Genomic DNA, 14,657 nt, shown 5'->3' with positions numbered 1-14,657 from the left:
TCCAGCATAGCACCTTTGCTTGTGGGTTCCTCTACCACTTGGAGGAGGAAGTTATCATCAATGCATTCCAGGAACCTCTTAGATTGCTGGTGCTCTGCTGTGTTGTCCTTCCAACAGATGTCAGGGTGGTTGAAGTCTGCCATGAGGACCAGGGCCTGTGAGCATGAAGCTTCTCCTATTCGTTTGTAAAGTGCCTCATCCTCTTCTCCTTCCTGATCAGGAGGTTTGTAGCAGACTCCTACTGTCATGTCACCTTCCTGTGCCTTCCCTTTAACCTTAACCCATAAACTCTTCATTTTCCTATTGCACAAGCCCTATGAGGAGAGGCTGAGGGAGCTGGGATTGTTTAGCCTGGAGAAGAGGAGGCTCAGAGGTGACCTTATTGCTGTCTACAACTACCTGAGGGGTGGTTGTGGCCAGGAGGAGGTTGCTCTCTTCTCTCAGGTGGCCAGCACCAGAACGAGAGGACACAGCCTCAGGCTGCACCAGGGGAAATTTAGGCTTGAGGTGAGGAGAAAGTTCTTTACTGAGAGAGTCATTGGATACTGGAATGGGCTGCCCGGGGAGGTGGTGGAGTCGCTGTCCCTGGAGCTGTTCAAGGCAGGATTGGACGTGGCACTTGGTGCCATGGTCTAGCCTTGAGCTGTGGTAAAGGGTTGGACTTGATGATCTGTGAGGTCTCTTCCAACCTTGGTGGTACTGTGATACTGTGATACATCCCCAAGCAGAGCTCCATGGACTCTAGTTTACCATTGATGTAGAGGACAACACCCCCTCCCCTTCTCCCCTGAATGAAAGAGTCTTGTAACAGTCTGCATTTTCTTCCCACAAAAAAAATCGCACCATTAGGTTTTCATTGTTTTCATCTGGGAAAGATCTGCTTGGGTGACACTGGCTTCAGCCGACAAGGTCAGTCTGTCTGGGCAAAGCTTTTATGAGGTCATCTCTGTGTCCATCACCATCAAAAATTAAACCCTTAAATCGTGTAATATTTACTTGTTTTGTTTTGAATCTCTGACACTACCATTCAACTCTTCAGCTGGTCTGTAACACAAGTCAGTGTATGGAATTGGACCACGGATTCTCACCCTCCACACTTCTTATGGTGCAGTTTCTGTGATCACAAGCTACTGAATGTAGCTAAAAGCCCTTCAAGAGTCACATTCTATGATTCAACTGATTAAATGCATTGGCTTTTACACTATTTAACCCTTAAGCATTAACCCACAGCAGAAATTGATTTATGGCTCAGATGTACAGCTGAGGCACCACAAAACTCCCTTGATGGCTGCACTGGACTAAAATCTTAATCTAACTTGAGTTGCTCATACTCAGCTAGAGGCTTAGGCTGCAGAACTCATTCAGATCCTCATGCTGGATTTCCTCCAAACCCAGTTGACCTCTCTTTTTAGGGCCGGGCTGCAGCTGCAAACAGAATGTGGATCTGCAGAACCCACTCTGAAAATAGTTGTCTTTGTTGTGACTAAGATATTTAGATCTTTTTTTGGTAGCACTGTTATTTGATTGACTGATGTGTCTGCAAGTTATTTCTGAATCTGGGTTATTTCTGCTTCTGATGTAAGATTCTAGATGCTATGTAATTGCTAGGCTCACTCTTTTATTTGATAATACTTTTTAATCTAAATTGGGAGCAAGCTGTTTTGTTGTGTGAAGTCTCTATTTGTGTCAGAAATGTTGATGGTCACAACCAGACTAAGGGCGTCTTCCTTGTGCATTAAATTATATTGCTTAGCAGCATAACAAGTCAACACCATGCCCTCCTGCAGTGTTACTTAGAGATTTTTTTAGGTCCCTTCTTCCTTTCCTGTTAGAAAAACACAGGGTTGTTCAGTAACTCTTTCCTTCTCAGCCTTGCCAAAGGAAGAAAGGATGATCAGAATTTGTCTGTGTTGTTCAACATTGATTACTTTTAACTCTGCTAAAATTGGTCATATGGTTTGTATTCTGATTGGAAATAAATGATAGGCAGTATACAAGAGAGAAATAGAAAATTAACTAGAAATACATACAAAACTTGTTGTGTGTCAGGAAAGTCATGGCAATAATTCATGGAAGTTCCTGGGGAAAGTTTGATAATTAAAAGTCCACAATGGGAGAAAAGAAGTGCTATTTAGTGTTAGAAAGCTCTTGAAACTATAGGTTAATGTGCAGGTACATAGGTGCATTATCTGGGCACACAGTGTGCCCAGGTAGCCAAGAAAGCAAATGGCATCCTGGCCTGCATCAGGAACAGTGTGGCCAGTAGGACAAGGGAGGTTATTCTTCCCCTGTACTCAGCACTGGTCAGGCCACACCTTGAGTCCTGTGTCCAGTTCTGGGCTCCTCAATTCAAGAGAGATGTTGAGGTGCTGGAACATGTCCAGAGAAGGGTGACAAAGCTGGTGAGGGGCCTGGAACACAAACCCTATGAGCAGAGGCTGAGGGAGTTTGGGCTGTTTAGCCTGGAGAAGAGGAGGCTCAGGGCAGACCTCATTGCTGTCTACAACTACCTGAAGGGAGGTAGTAGCCAGGTGGGGGGTGGCCTCTTCTCCCAGGCAACCAGCAATAGAACAAGGGGACACAGTCTCAAGTTGTGCTGGGGGAAGTATAGGCTGGATGTTAGGAGGAAGTTCTTGCCAGAGAGAGTGATTGGCATTGGAATGGGCTTCCCAGGGAGGTGGTGGAGTTGCCATCCCTGGAGGTGTTCAATAAAAGCCTGGATGAGGCACTCGGTGCCATGGTCTAGTTGACTGGCTAGGGCTGGGGGATAGGTTGGCCTGGATGATCTTGGAGGTCTCTTTTCCAACCTGGTTGATTCTATAATTCTACGATTCATGAAAGTGGGTTCAAATAGCACTCCTTTAATTGAAAACAAAAAGCTGGAAGGATCTACTTTAAAAATTACCCTCAACCACATGAGCAAAGTAATCAAAATAATGTACTACATTGGCCTGAAAGCTGGAAAAAAAATTAAATAATCCTTTGGGTTTATACACAACTCTTTTTGGCAGTCAAAACATATCTTAGAGAAGCTACTTTTCACTGAAACAAAGGTGCTGTGTTGATAATTACTGTACTTTCACACAGATTGGAGCAATTTAACTTTCAGAGAGTTGATTCTGTTCTACATGCCGAAGCTTTATAGTATATGATGATTTTTAGAATTCATTTTCTGTATATTCTTACAAGGATTATCAATCATCCTTCCAAAGCAAAGGTAAACATTTTTTTGTGTACACTGGGTTTATGTTGGAGTTGTGCTCTCAGCTGTTGCTGTAGAAACAGATGTGGCAAATTTGTAACACTTTGAAAAATGAGTCCTTCTTCACACGCATGCAGTGATGAGTTTAGAGCTGGGTGTCTAAAGTCTTCAAAGCTCCCATCAGCACAAGGCACACTCTATCCACATGGATCAAGTAAGGCACTTGCTGTAGCTGTCCTTCATGCTCCCAGTGGCCCTGGTGACACCACACGCTCATCTCAAGATGCCAGACTGGATGAGGCATTTAGTCCCATGGTCTAGGTGACTGGATAGGTCTGGGTGCTAGGTTGGACTGGATGATTTTGGAGGTCTCTTCCAACCTGCTTGATTCTATGGTTCTATGATTCTATGATGATTCAGAGCCAAGTGCAAGGACTCAGGCTGAAAGAAGGTCAATTTCATAAGCTATATTAAGGAGAACCATACATATAATATTTTTTAATAGAGCATTACCTTTCCTGACAGATTTTTACAAATAATTTTAGAGATTTATTCTGAAAGACATATTAAAGCTAGTTTTGCACTGCAGTAGTTGTTTCTTTTACTTTTAATTACTGACACTGGCTGCCCAGGGAGGTGGTGGAGTCACTGTCCCTGGAGATGTTCAAGAAAAGCCTGGCTGAGGCACTTAGTGCCATGGTCTAGTTGACTGGCTAGGGCTGGGTGCTAGGTTGGCCTGGATGATCTTGGAGGTCTCTTCCAACCTGGTTGATTCTATGATTCTATGATTCTATATTGGGCTTGAAGTAATGTCCAAGCATTCCATGAGGAGCAGTGTCATTGTGAGATGCACTGTTCAAATTAATCATCATTTCCTGCTCCAGACATCTTGCAGTATAACAAGATGAAAAGGGAACAGAACAGGCAAGCATAAAGTTAGTTCCTTTTCTTTCCCTCAAAACAATTCACAAAGAGTGCAAGAGAAAAAATTACTTGAATATGGAGAAATTTCATGTTGTGTTCTAAACAAATAGAAAACTCTAGGAAAAGTTAGAGGTACTATAGGGTTTTTTTTTTCCTTTCTTTTTTTTCCATTTCATTTGTGTCTGTTTCTCAAAACACAAAGGTATATCCACTGTATCCAGCAACATCTCAAGCTACTATGAGTTGCCTGATTTCTTTTGGGAAAGGCAATAGGATCTGAACCTATTTATGTCTCTATACTTAATGTCTACACATTTAATGTCTACACAAGGTTTCATTCATGAAACAGCAACTAACTCTTCAAGCCTAAGGTACTTCTCCTCAATTAAGGAAAGCTGAACTTCTTACTACGAACTACATCATGACCTCCAGGATAGTGCATAATAGATCAACATGCACACAATAATTACAGCCTTGTCTAAACAATGACAAGAGGTTATAGAATCTATTTCAACCTCATAGAGGAAATCATTATAAGATATTCTTTTACTCTTACTTTTCCAAAGGCTTTTTTTCTCAGAAGTATCAGATGTTTATGTTACTTTTTGGGGTTTTTTGGGGTTTTTTTTGTGGTCTTGTTTCACCAAGATTCATACCATTTAATGATTAAACAGAAAACTTGCTTTTATCGACTTGTAAATTTAAGCCTATCCCACATAAAATGCAGACAACACCAGCATAGTAATTATCTATTAAAAAAGTAGACTTTTTAACATTCCTTGCACCCTGCTAGGAACAAAAATAGCTTTCATACAAACCTGTGAGTTAAGTAATAAAATCTGATGGGGTGGGGGTGGGGAGCTTGTTATGCCAAGAGACAGACTACTGAATTGAAACATGGTGAAAAATGTACTTACCAAGAGCAAAGATGATTAGAAGCATCTTTCACATTGACCAAGCCTGCCTACATCCATAGTAAATGTTTCAGTAGTGGAGGCTGACCATAATATTTTTTCAGGCTCAGTTCCAAACCTGAGACACAGTTCTGTGTAACTTTGCCCAACTAATTAATTTAAAAAAGAAAAAAAAAAGTGGTATTCATTTAGAAATCTATTTTCAGCTGTATTAGCACAGCCATTTTGCACTGGACTTTTTTTTTCTCAGCTTTCCTAAATGCTTGATAAACTTCCAGTTTTATTAAAACAATTTTACAGAAGCATAAAGAGACTGAAAAATCCCTTCAGCTCCCTGATGGAGTTTGCTTTAATGTAGGTCTTCTGCTTTGTGAATTTCTATTTCAGTAAGTTGTTTGTTGGTTAAAACTGTAAGATCTGATCGTGCCACTAACCTTTCAGCAGAGTTCTGTCTCTTCTGCTTCAGGGACCACAGGACAGTGGCCCCCCCAGCACATACCAACATTTGGCTTCCCACTCCCTTTCCTTATTTTCACCTTGAGATCCTTGAGGAGAGGGTAGAGGAGCTGAGTTTGTTCAGCTTGGAGCAAATACAGTTTGAGGGGACACAACAGCAGTCCCCAGTGCCCAGAGGGAAGTCATCAGAGTGATGGAGGCAGGGTATCTACAGTAGCCCATGGTAGGAAGAAGAAACACAATGGACGTGAGTTGAAACATGAACATTTCAGCTATAATATAAGGAGAAACTTTCTCCCCATGAGGGCAGCCAGATAGAGGTACATCTTTCTCAGCAACGTGGTGGAGTCTTCATCTTTGGAGGTCTTTGGGCCCTGACGTGATAAAACCCTGAGCAGCCTGGTCTGACCTCAGCGCTGACCTCCTGTGAGTGGGAGGTTGCAGCAGCAACGTCCTGAGCTCTCCTCAGTCTGAGTTGTTTTGTGACCCTGTGAGAACCTCAGTGTAGTCTGGTAGAGAAAACAACTTCTCTTTCACTGAATTTTCATCTTCTGTGCTGTCAGGAAGGGCCTCCACTGCTTTTGAGAATCTCAGTTTTGTAGCTGATAGGTGAAAGGTTAAATTAATCATAGAGTCATAGAACAATCTGGAAAGGAAGGGACCTCCAAAGCTCATCTAGTCCAAGCCCTACTGCAGTCACCAAGGACATCCTCAACTAGATCAGGTTACCCAGAGCCCTGTCAAGCCTCACTTTGAATATCTCCAGGGATGGGGTCCCCAACCACCTCCCTGGGCAATCCGTTCCAGTGTTCCACTACCCTCATCATAAAGAACCTGTTCCTAACATCCAATCTAAATCTGCTCTTCTCTAGTTTGAAGCCATTGGCCCTTGCCCTATCACCACAGCACAGTACTGGAAGAACACTATTAGATCTCCCTGGAGCCTCCTTTTCTCCAGGCTGAACAACCCCAGCTCCCTCAACCTGTCCTTGTAGCAGAGGTGCTTCAACACCCTGATCCATGTCCTTTCTATATTGAGGGCTCCAGATCTGGATGCAGTGCTCTGTGTAATGCCACACCAGAGCAGAGACAAGTGACAGAATCACCTCTCTGGACCTGCTGGCCACAATCTGCTCTTACAGAAGGGTTTGTTAAACTGAGTGCTACGCAAAAGATTAAAGACATTTCTGGACTAGGTGATTTAGTACAAAATGTCATCAAGACTATGGCTTCTTCTGAAAGCTGTCTCAGCAAAAGAAATGAAGAATCCTTAACGGTTGAGTGAATAAATACAACTATAAAGTGAAGTTTCTAGGTTTCACTTTACAGGTGAATTTGATGTGACACTACTCTGGAGAAGCAGGCTCATTGCCATTTATTCCCCTGACTATCTCTGGCTTAACAAAGCCCTAGATACAGATTCAAATCACTTTTTCTTTGGTCATGCTGTGACAAAAACTGAGCAGCAGGCCCATGACATGCAGTGTACTTTGGAGTCCAATCTGACTAAATGAAGAGTGTTGTGGAGGCAGGGAATTAATGCAGAAATGCCTCATCTGTGTTTGGATTCTTGTTCTTATACCTCTCAGCAAGCCTATGAGTGAAGTAGACACAGCAAGCCTATGAGTGAAGTAGACATCACCATTGTTTTTCTCTTTCACAGCCTGTGATCTAATCCTTCTCACCAAAACATTCTAGCTAGGCTCAAACTAGCACGAAGTTTTTTATGAATAGGTTTCTTAACAGGTAAAAAAGATGCTATGCAATAGTAGAACACAAGTTTTTCAAAGGGTACATTATTTTCAAACCTTTCAAGTAGTAGTATCTTATTTTAAAGTGGAATTGTACATCCCTGAAGAATCTAAGGGCAAGTTTTGCCCATAAATAACTAAAATAAGAATGGATGTTATTGATACAGTCTGTAGAAAAAAAAAATAAGTCTTCAGGAGATATGGAAAAGTCTCTGTAGAGAAAAGCTATGTGGGTTTTATATGTGTATCTGTTTGTCTGTGACACCAAGCACATTCTTTTGGCTAAACTGAGAATTTAGACTGTTAGTGAGAGTGGTTCATCAGGGATCTAAAATTTAATGACTAGTTACGTCAACAACATACCCTCAGCATGCCTCCATTCCACACAGTGTTTACTATGATATACTTACAAACTTTGGAGGGTCTAACCTTACATCACAGTATCACAGTATCACAGTATCATCAGGGTTGGAAGAGACCTCACAGATCATCAAGTCCAACCCTTTACCACAGAGCTCAAGGCTAGACCATGGCACCAAGTGCCACGTCCAGTCCTGCCTTGAACTACATCACTCTGGTGTCGCATGCCAGGATAAAGAGGAAAATGTGGTTGAGCTCTCTCAGGCAGATTTGATCAGGAACTGTTAGCACCAGAACACTGAGAGGTGAAATGGGACACATCAACAGAAACATAATCATGTTAGAGGGAACAGCCTCTGGCATCAGGGGCCATAGCACCACTAGCTAAGAAGACTTTAAGATGCCATGCAACCATGGGCCTCAGGCAAAGCTGCCAAGACGCACAGGTGAATCTGGATCTGCTACAAAATACTGGGAGCAGTCTCTCTGAGGTTGCTTTTCCCATAATCTTCCTGTTTTTCTCCAACAGGAGAAGCTATTCATACCGAGGGTAGTAGTTTACCCGTTGTCATGGATTGAGTTGAACCTGCTGCTGCTATTCATACCATGCTGCAGACATGCCAGCTTCACAAAGTGAAAGTGCTTACTGGAGCAAAGTATTATGGGGCTTGAAGTTCAGATTGCAACATGGGAGGCTTCCTGTTCTGGTCGCTGCTTCTAGGTTCCGCATTCTCAGGTGTTGACTCTTTTCTGTAGGCATGATGGCAGAAAGAGAAAGAGTGGGAGTTAGACAGCTGCTGGGTTTGGTTTGCTGTTTTACACTGGTTTTGTTACCATGTATTTCACTCTGCTTCTTCTGCAAATAGGCTAAGATAAGGTAATCATGTATTGTATTATCAGATTAATTAGATTATTAGCTAAGGAATTTATGCATTGTGCTTATGATATCTTACGTGACATTAAACTTTTACCTCTTTATCTCAGCCCTGAGATTTGTCTGTTACTCTTCCCCTCACTTTTGTGTTGAGGAAACCAGCAGTTTAGCCTTTGCACTAGATCATTACACCCATCGACCCCAAATTTCATATGAAAGCTTACTGAATCAATAACCCCCATACCATCTCTATTTATGGGACTAGTCTGTCCAGAGAGGAAGCCACTGGTGACACCTACCAGCACCTATACCCAGATCTTTGACCTTTTTTAAGGACTCTACCTGTTCTGATGCTTTCTGGCTGATAACACAGCCATTTACAGGTGTACAACACAAATTGCTTTAAAAAGAACAATGACTAAGTAACATCTTTGCATGAGTGCCAGTGTCTCTCTGTGTGGATAGTGTGGTGGAGGGTCACATACAGGCCCCAAATGGCCGTGTTTACAAATCTATTCTTGCCCAGACATGTTGTCACCCTGAAAGGGGATGTCCTGCCCAAACCTGGGGAAAACAAATTAAGGGAGACAAAGGGGCACAATAAGCCTGGTGCCCTCCAGTCTGGCCTGCCTGCTTGCAAGGTTGAAGTAAACACATTGTGTAAGCTCATGCGCCTAGGGTAGGGATTCACCCGAGCCCTCTTCATATCTGGGGGTACCGGACCCCTGGATCTCACCTTATTTGGTATGTTTTGGCCTGCTGCCAGACACTTATTGGAAAGATTTGTGGCCAAGGACCATCAATCTCAGGCTCAAACCTCATAAAAGGGACAATTCAGTGTTTCTGCCACCTCTCCTCTCCTCCACCAACCGCTCCTAGCCGCTTTGCCACTTTTGGGACCACCGCTGCTGCATGCTTCTGACCCATGGCACCTCGCACCAGCCCAGGGAAAATTTGACTAAGGCGCTCCTGGCCAGCTGCCACCCCAGCCCATCGCTCCCAGCTCGATCGTGCCCGTGGAGCCTTCAGACAGCGTGCCCCAATCATCCCTGAACTGAACTATTCAGACCCACGAGGGTCAACAATGTGGCTTTGCCGCACATATTTGGGATCACTGAAACTGACTCCAGCCAGTGAGTAGAATCATAGAATCAACCAGGTTGGAAGAGACCTCCAAGATCATCCAGTCCAACCTATCACCCTGCCCTATCCAATCAACTAGACCATGGCACTAAGTGCCTCAGCCAGGCTTTTCTTGAAGACCCCCAGGAACGGTGACTCCACCACCTCTCTGGGCAGCCCATTCCAATGCCAATCACTCTCTCTGCCAACAACTTCTTCCTAACATCCAGCCTATACCTACCCTGGCACAACTTGAGACTGTGTCCCCTTGTTCTATTGCTGGTTGCCTGGGAGAAGAGGCCACCCCCCACCTGGCTACAATTCCCTTTCAGGAAATTGTAGACAGTAATAAGATCACCCCTGAGCCTCCTCTTCTCCAGGCTAAACAGGCCCAGCTCCCTCAACCTCTCCTCATAGGATTTGTGCTCCAGGCCCCTCACCAGCTTTGTTGCCCTTCTCTGGACATGTTCCAGCACCTCAACATCCTTCTTGAATTGAGGGGCCCAGAACTGGACACAGTACTCAAGGTGTGGCCTGAGCAGTGCTGAGTACAGGGGAAGAATAACCTCCCTTGTCCTACTGGCCACACTGTTCCTGATGCAGGCCAGGATGCCATTGGCTCTCTTGGCCACCTGGGCACACTGCTGGCTCATCTTCAGCTTACTGTCTATCAGTAACTCTCAGTAATTTTACCAGTGGCGCTTTCATGCCACAAACTCTCTATCTAAATCTTTCCAAACCTCTACTAAATTCCTGATTTTCCTACTGTAAATAGACATTCTGTAATATAATTTCACAACCGCATACAAAGAACCTGTGTAGGGTAACTGTATCTAGTTTGGGGAAAAGGGGGGAAATTCCTTGTGTATATAATATTAAATTATTTAAACCCTTTTAAATTTGGCCTCATATTTTGTCCCCCCAAACCCAAACAAAACCCCATCACAACAATAGGAAAGATTGCACACAATGCCTTTCAGAGGATAAAAAGTACCCCAGTAGTTTTCTGAGACATTAGATCTAGTTAAAAGAAACCTAGTAGATCTAGGGTAAGAAAACCAAGACAGCACATGGCTCTTAGGCAAGTAATGATGTATAAATAATACCTTTCTGGAAACTTAATGTAAGCCTTGTTGTGAGGTTGAACAGCAAAGGAAATAAGGGTCAGGAAGAGATGAACACTTAAAATGAAAGACCCTGATATCCCTGATAATGAATGCCTGAAAGAAAACAAAAATACCTCTATGCTGCATGTAGAGCAGTGTCTTAGACCATGGGGTTCCTTGGAAATGTTCTTTATTAAGTTAGGATGTCTTTTTACTATCATAAGAGATGACCTTTTACATAATACTCCAATAGCAGCTGAAACTGAATTACTCTACTCTCTCAGTAGCTGCAACTCCTTACATTTATAAGGAGTCAAATACTGTTTTGATGCAGTGAAAAAGTACTGAAAAGGAGCAATTTTCATGACATAAGAATTAATCCATTCACATTATCCCAACACATTGGTGTCATGTAATCATACCTACACATTTAAGGGACTTCTGTGCCTATGATGTCTAAATAAAGGATCTTCCTTTTTGTATCCTTCACTTGTGAAGTACCTTCTTTTGTCCAGTTTCTTGTTAGTGAGCTAGAATATATCAGGAATTCTCCTCCAGCATTTCAACTGATGTAACTGGAAACAGGCCAGAAACTATCAGAAAAACAGGTGATCAGCCCCAGTAGTCAACATTATGAAATGCATTAGAATGGGCTCTGAAGAGTAAGTCCCCTCACTCTCCTGTGCTATCATCCATCTGTCTGAGTCAGATTTCAGCGGTACTTTCATAAGAGTCTTTTGTGGTACTGGACCTTCCTTTGAGACCAACACAATCATAGCATGATTTGTCTTGGAAGGGACATCGAAAGGTCATGTAGCTCCATCCCCCTGCCCCTAAATCAGGTTACTCTGAGCCTTGTCAAGCTTGACCTTGAATATCTCCAGGGATGGGGCCTCAAATACCTCTCTGGCAACCTGTTCCAGTGTTCTACCATCCTCATGGTAAAGAACTTGCTCCTAACATCCAATATTCTCTTCATAGAATCATAGAATCGTAGAATCATAGAATCATAAATCACAGAATGGCTCAGGTTGGAAGGTCCTTAGAAATCTTCTATTCCAACCTCCCCAACAGGGTGCAGGGATACTTCTCAGTTAAACTTGGCTTCTCAAGGCCTCATCCGTGTAGAGAAAAAAAGTAGGGCCCTGAAAACCTCTGGAGAGAATTATTATTTGCAGAAACAAATGTTTAAACATAGGCTCATCATATAGCTAAGATACTAATGAAGCAATGACATCGGTTGGTCTAAAAGCCACCCCAGGTTTCCTACTCAGTAATCTGTAAGTGTATTTGGTTTTCACACCCTCAAATTCTATGCTTTGAGTCAGAAGAACCCAACAATCAGTGTGAAGAGTGGCTTTTTCCACCCTCCTACGTAAGTTTGTGGCCTCATTAATTTTAGCACGTTAGGTAAGATGTTTCCAGTACAAATAGTATTCCATGACTCTAGCAAATCAGAACTACAGCAATCTGACAAATAAAACCATCCATTGTGACGAGACAAAAATGAGGCTGTATCTTGTGTCACTTCAACTTCTAGATCTGTTTTTATCTTCATAAATGTTTTTAAGGTCTCTAAAGGGTTAAAATAACACTTAATGTGTCAGTATGGAACTATTTAAATATGTTTATTTTCTTTTTCTTGCAAGTTTTATATGCCCTTAGGCTGAAGGATGCTGTGTGCAAACACTGAAATAGCTCAACCTCAGTTCTTTGCAAAATGAACAGGAGTAGATTTGCCTCTCTTGGAGATCAGTAGCAAAAAGATGCAGAATACAAGATTTTGTTTGCTGATACCAATGCCCAGTTATTATTTCTTCTGGTATACTCAGGCTCTTCTCTGTGGTGGAGCAGTACTGAAATGCTGCTGACTGAAGAGAGAAACACAGTCCAAGTGCCTAGCCTATTGGTCCTGTAATCTGGCTTCCTCTAGTGCAGAACAAAATGTGGCAATACAAGGACGCAGATCTACCTGCTCCCTTTAGCAACACACAGTGTGTAGCTCCCCAGAGTATGGCTATTCATAGCTCTCACTGAGCCATGCTGCTCAGTGCACAGTCCTGATGATGATGCATTGTTTGCTGTGAGGAGAGTCCTGATGGTGATGATGCATTGATTGCCATGAGGAAAGCTGACAATTTAGAGTAAAACCACAGACAGACACAGACACATAGACACATGTGGGTGGCAGTGACATGGACAGAAACAGAATTCTCAGGATTCAGAGCTCGTGACAGACTTCAAAGGCTCAGTGTCTCGCTGAATCATCAATAGCTGCACATACTGACCTTTATTTAGATGTTTTGGTGAGACAATTAGCTTTTTTTTTTATAACCATCTCAGAAGCTAAACCTGTTCTATGTAGTGTTTCTGTATTCTAAAGTAATTTAAGGGGGCACGTTTGCATGTGTTTCTCTCCAAAACATTTCTTTGACTGCTGAAGATTGTCTATCAGTTATTACCTCTGCATTTGAAAGCGATGTTAGGCACAGTTTTGAGCTGCAAGCACTTATTAATTGTTCTCACTAGGAGACTATCCCCCAGAAGGTGAATTCATCAGGGATATTCTTAGAGATCTTAGGTTGTGATCTGTAACCATGCTTGATAACACTTCCAGAGCCTGTTCCTGTCTTGTGAACAACAGCAGCTCCTCCAAGGCCATGAATGTAGAATTTAGAAAGTTTTCATTTGTGGCACTGTCCATTCCCTTGCACAAATCCTTTTTGTATCTGTGAAACACTAATGATTTAGAAAAGTTTTCTTTTCTTGCATGTTTCCTTTGCAAAGTTTTGTATCTTTATCTAATTGACTACTTAAGTAAAATACCATTTTATTGTGGATACTTCTCTCCCTCTTCCCTTCTAAAAAACAACATCCCAGCTGTTGTAAAAAACAGCTTTTACAATTTCCAGAAACTGCAACCTCCAACACAATCATCATTTGACTCTTATGCTTCTGGAATCAGGATGAGTCTTCTCTTGAACTGGTATGAGAAATGACAAAAAGTATTCTTTAAGACTTTTTATAACATGATTATGCTGCTAAGTTTATGAGCAGTGCTAGGGTGCAGGGCTAAATGTTGACAGGTGATACATTGGTGTCTAGAGCAGCAGAAGTCCTTTGCATCCATGCCTGGCATCTCTCAGCCTTAGGGTCAGATAAGCAAGACCTAGATGTGTGACCAGACTGGAGAAGAGGAGGCTCAGGGGGGACCTCATTGCTGTCTACAATTACCTGAAGGGAGGGTATAGACAGGTGGGGGTGGGTCTCTTCTCCCAGACAACCAGCAATAAAACAAGAGGACACAGTCTCAAGTTGTGCTTGATGTTAGGAGGAAGTTCTTGACAGAGAGAGTGATTTGCCATTGGAATGGGCTGCCCAGAGAGGTGGTGGTGTCACCATCCCTGGAGGCGTTCAGGGGAAGCCTGGATGAGGCACTTAGTGCCATGGTCTAGTTGACTGGATAGGGCTGGATGCTAGGTTGAACTGAATGATCTTGGAGGTCTCTTCCAACCTGGTTGATTCTATAATTCTATGATTCCACTGCAATGAATAGGTGCAGCGTTGCTACTTCCCACTGTATTGACAAACAGCATTTACTGCTGGAGTTGGCTGCCAACAAATTATTTCTATTTCTGCCTTGAGAATAACTTAAAAAAAAGTTTCTTAGAAATCTAAGAGTATGCTCAGCTATTCAGACAGTGTTTAGCAGCAGTATTTTGAATGGTATTTACACAAATTGCTATCTCCTTGTGCCTAGAATAATTTTAATGTATTGTTCAAATTCCTCAGAAATAGTGGAAAGGAAGGAAGGAATTAAGAAGTAATGAATTTAGAAGAAAAGAAAGAAAAAGAAGCAAAATTATTGTGGTCTTAGTAATTATTGTGCTCTTAGTCAAGTAAATGAAAGGTTATTCTCTCTCTTATTTGTAGTTTCATGCTCAAAAT

This window comes from Pogoniulus pusillus, chromosome 3, assembly GCF_015220805.1.
Source record: "Pogoniulus pusillus isolate bPogPus1 chromosome 3, bPogPus1.pri, whole genome shotgun sequence".
In the NCBI taxonomy this organism is placed as follows: Eukaryota; Metazoa; Chordata; class Aves; order Piciformes; family Lybiidae; genus Pogoniulus; species Pogoniulus pusillus.
Note: the sequence above shows the minus strand (reverse complement) of the source record.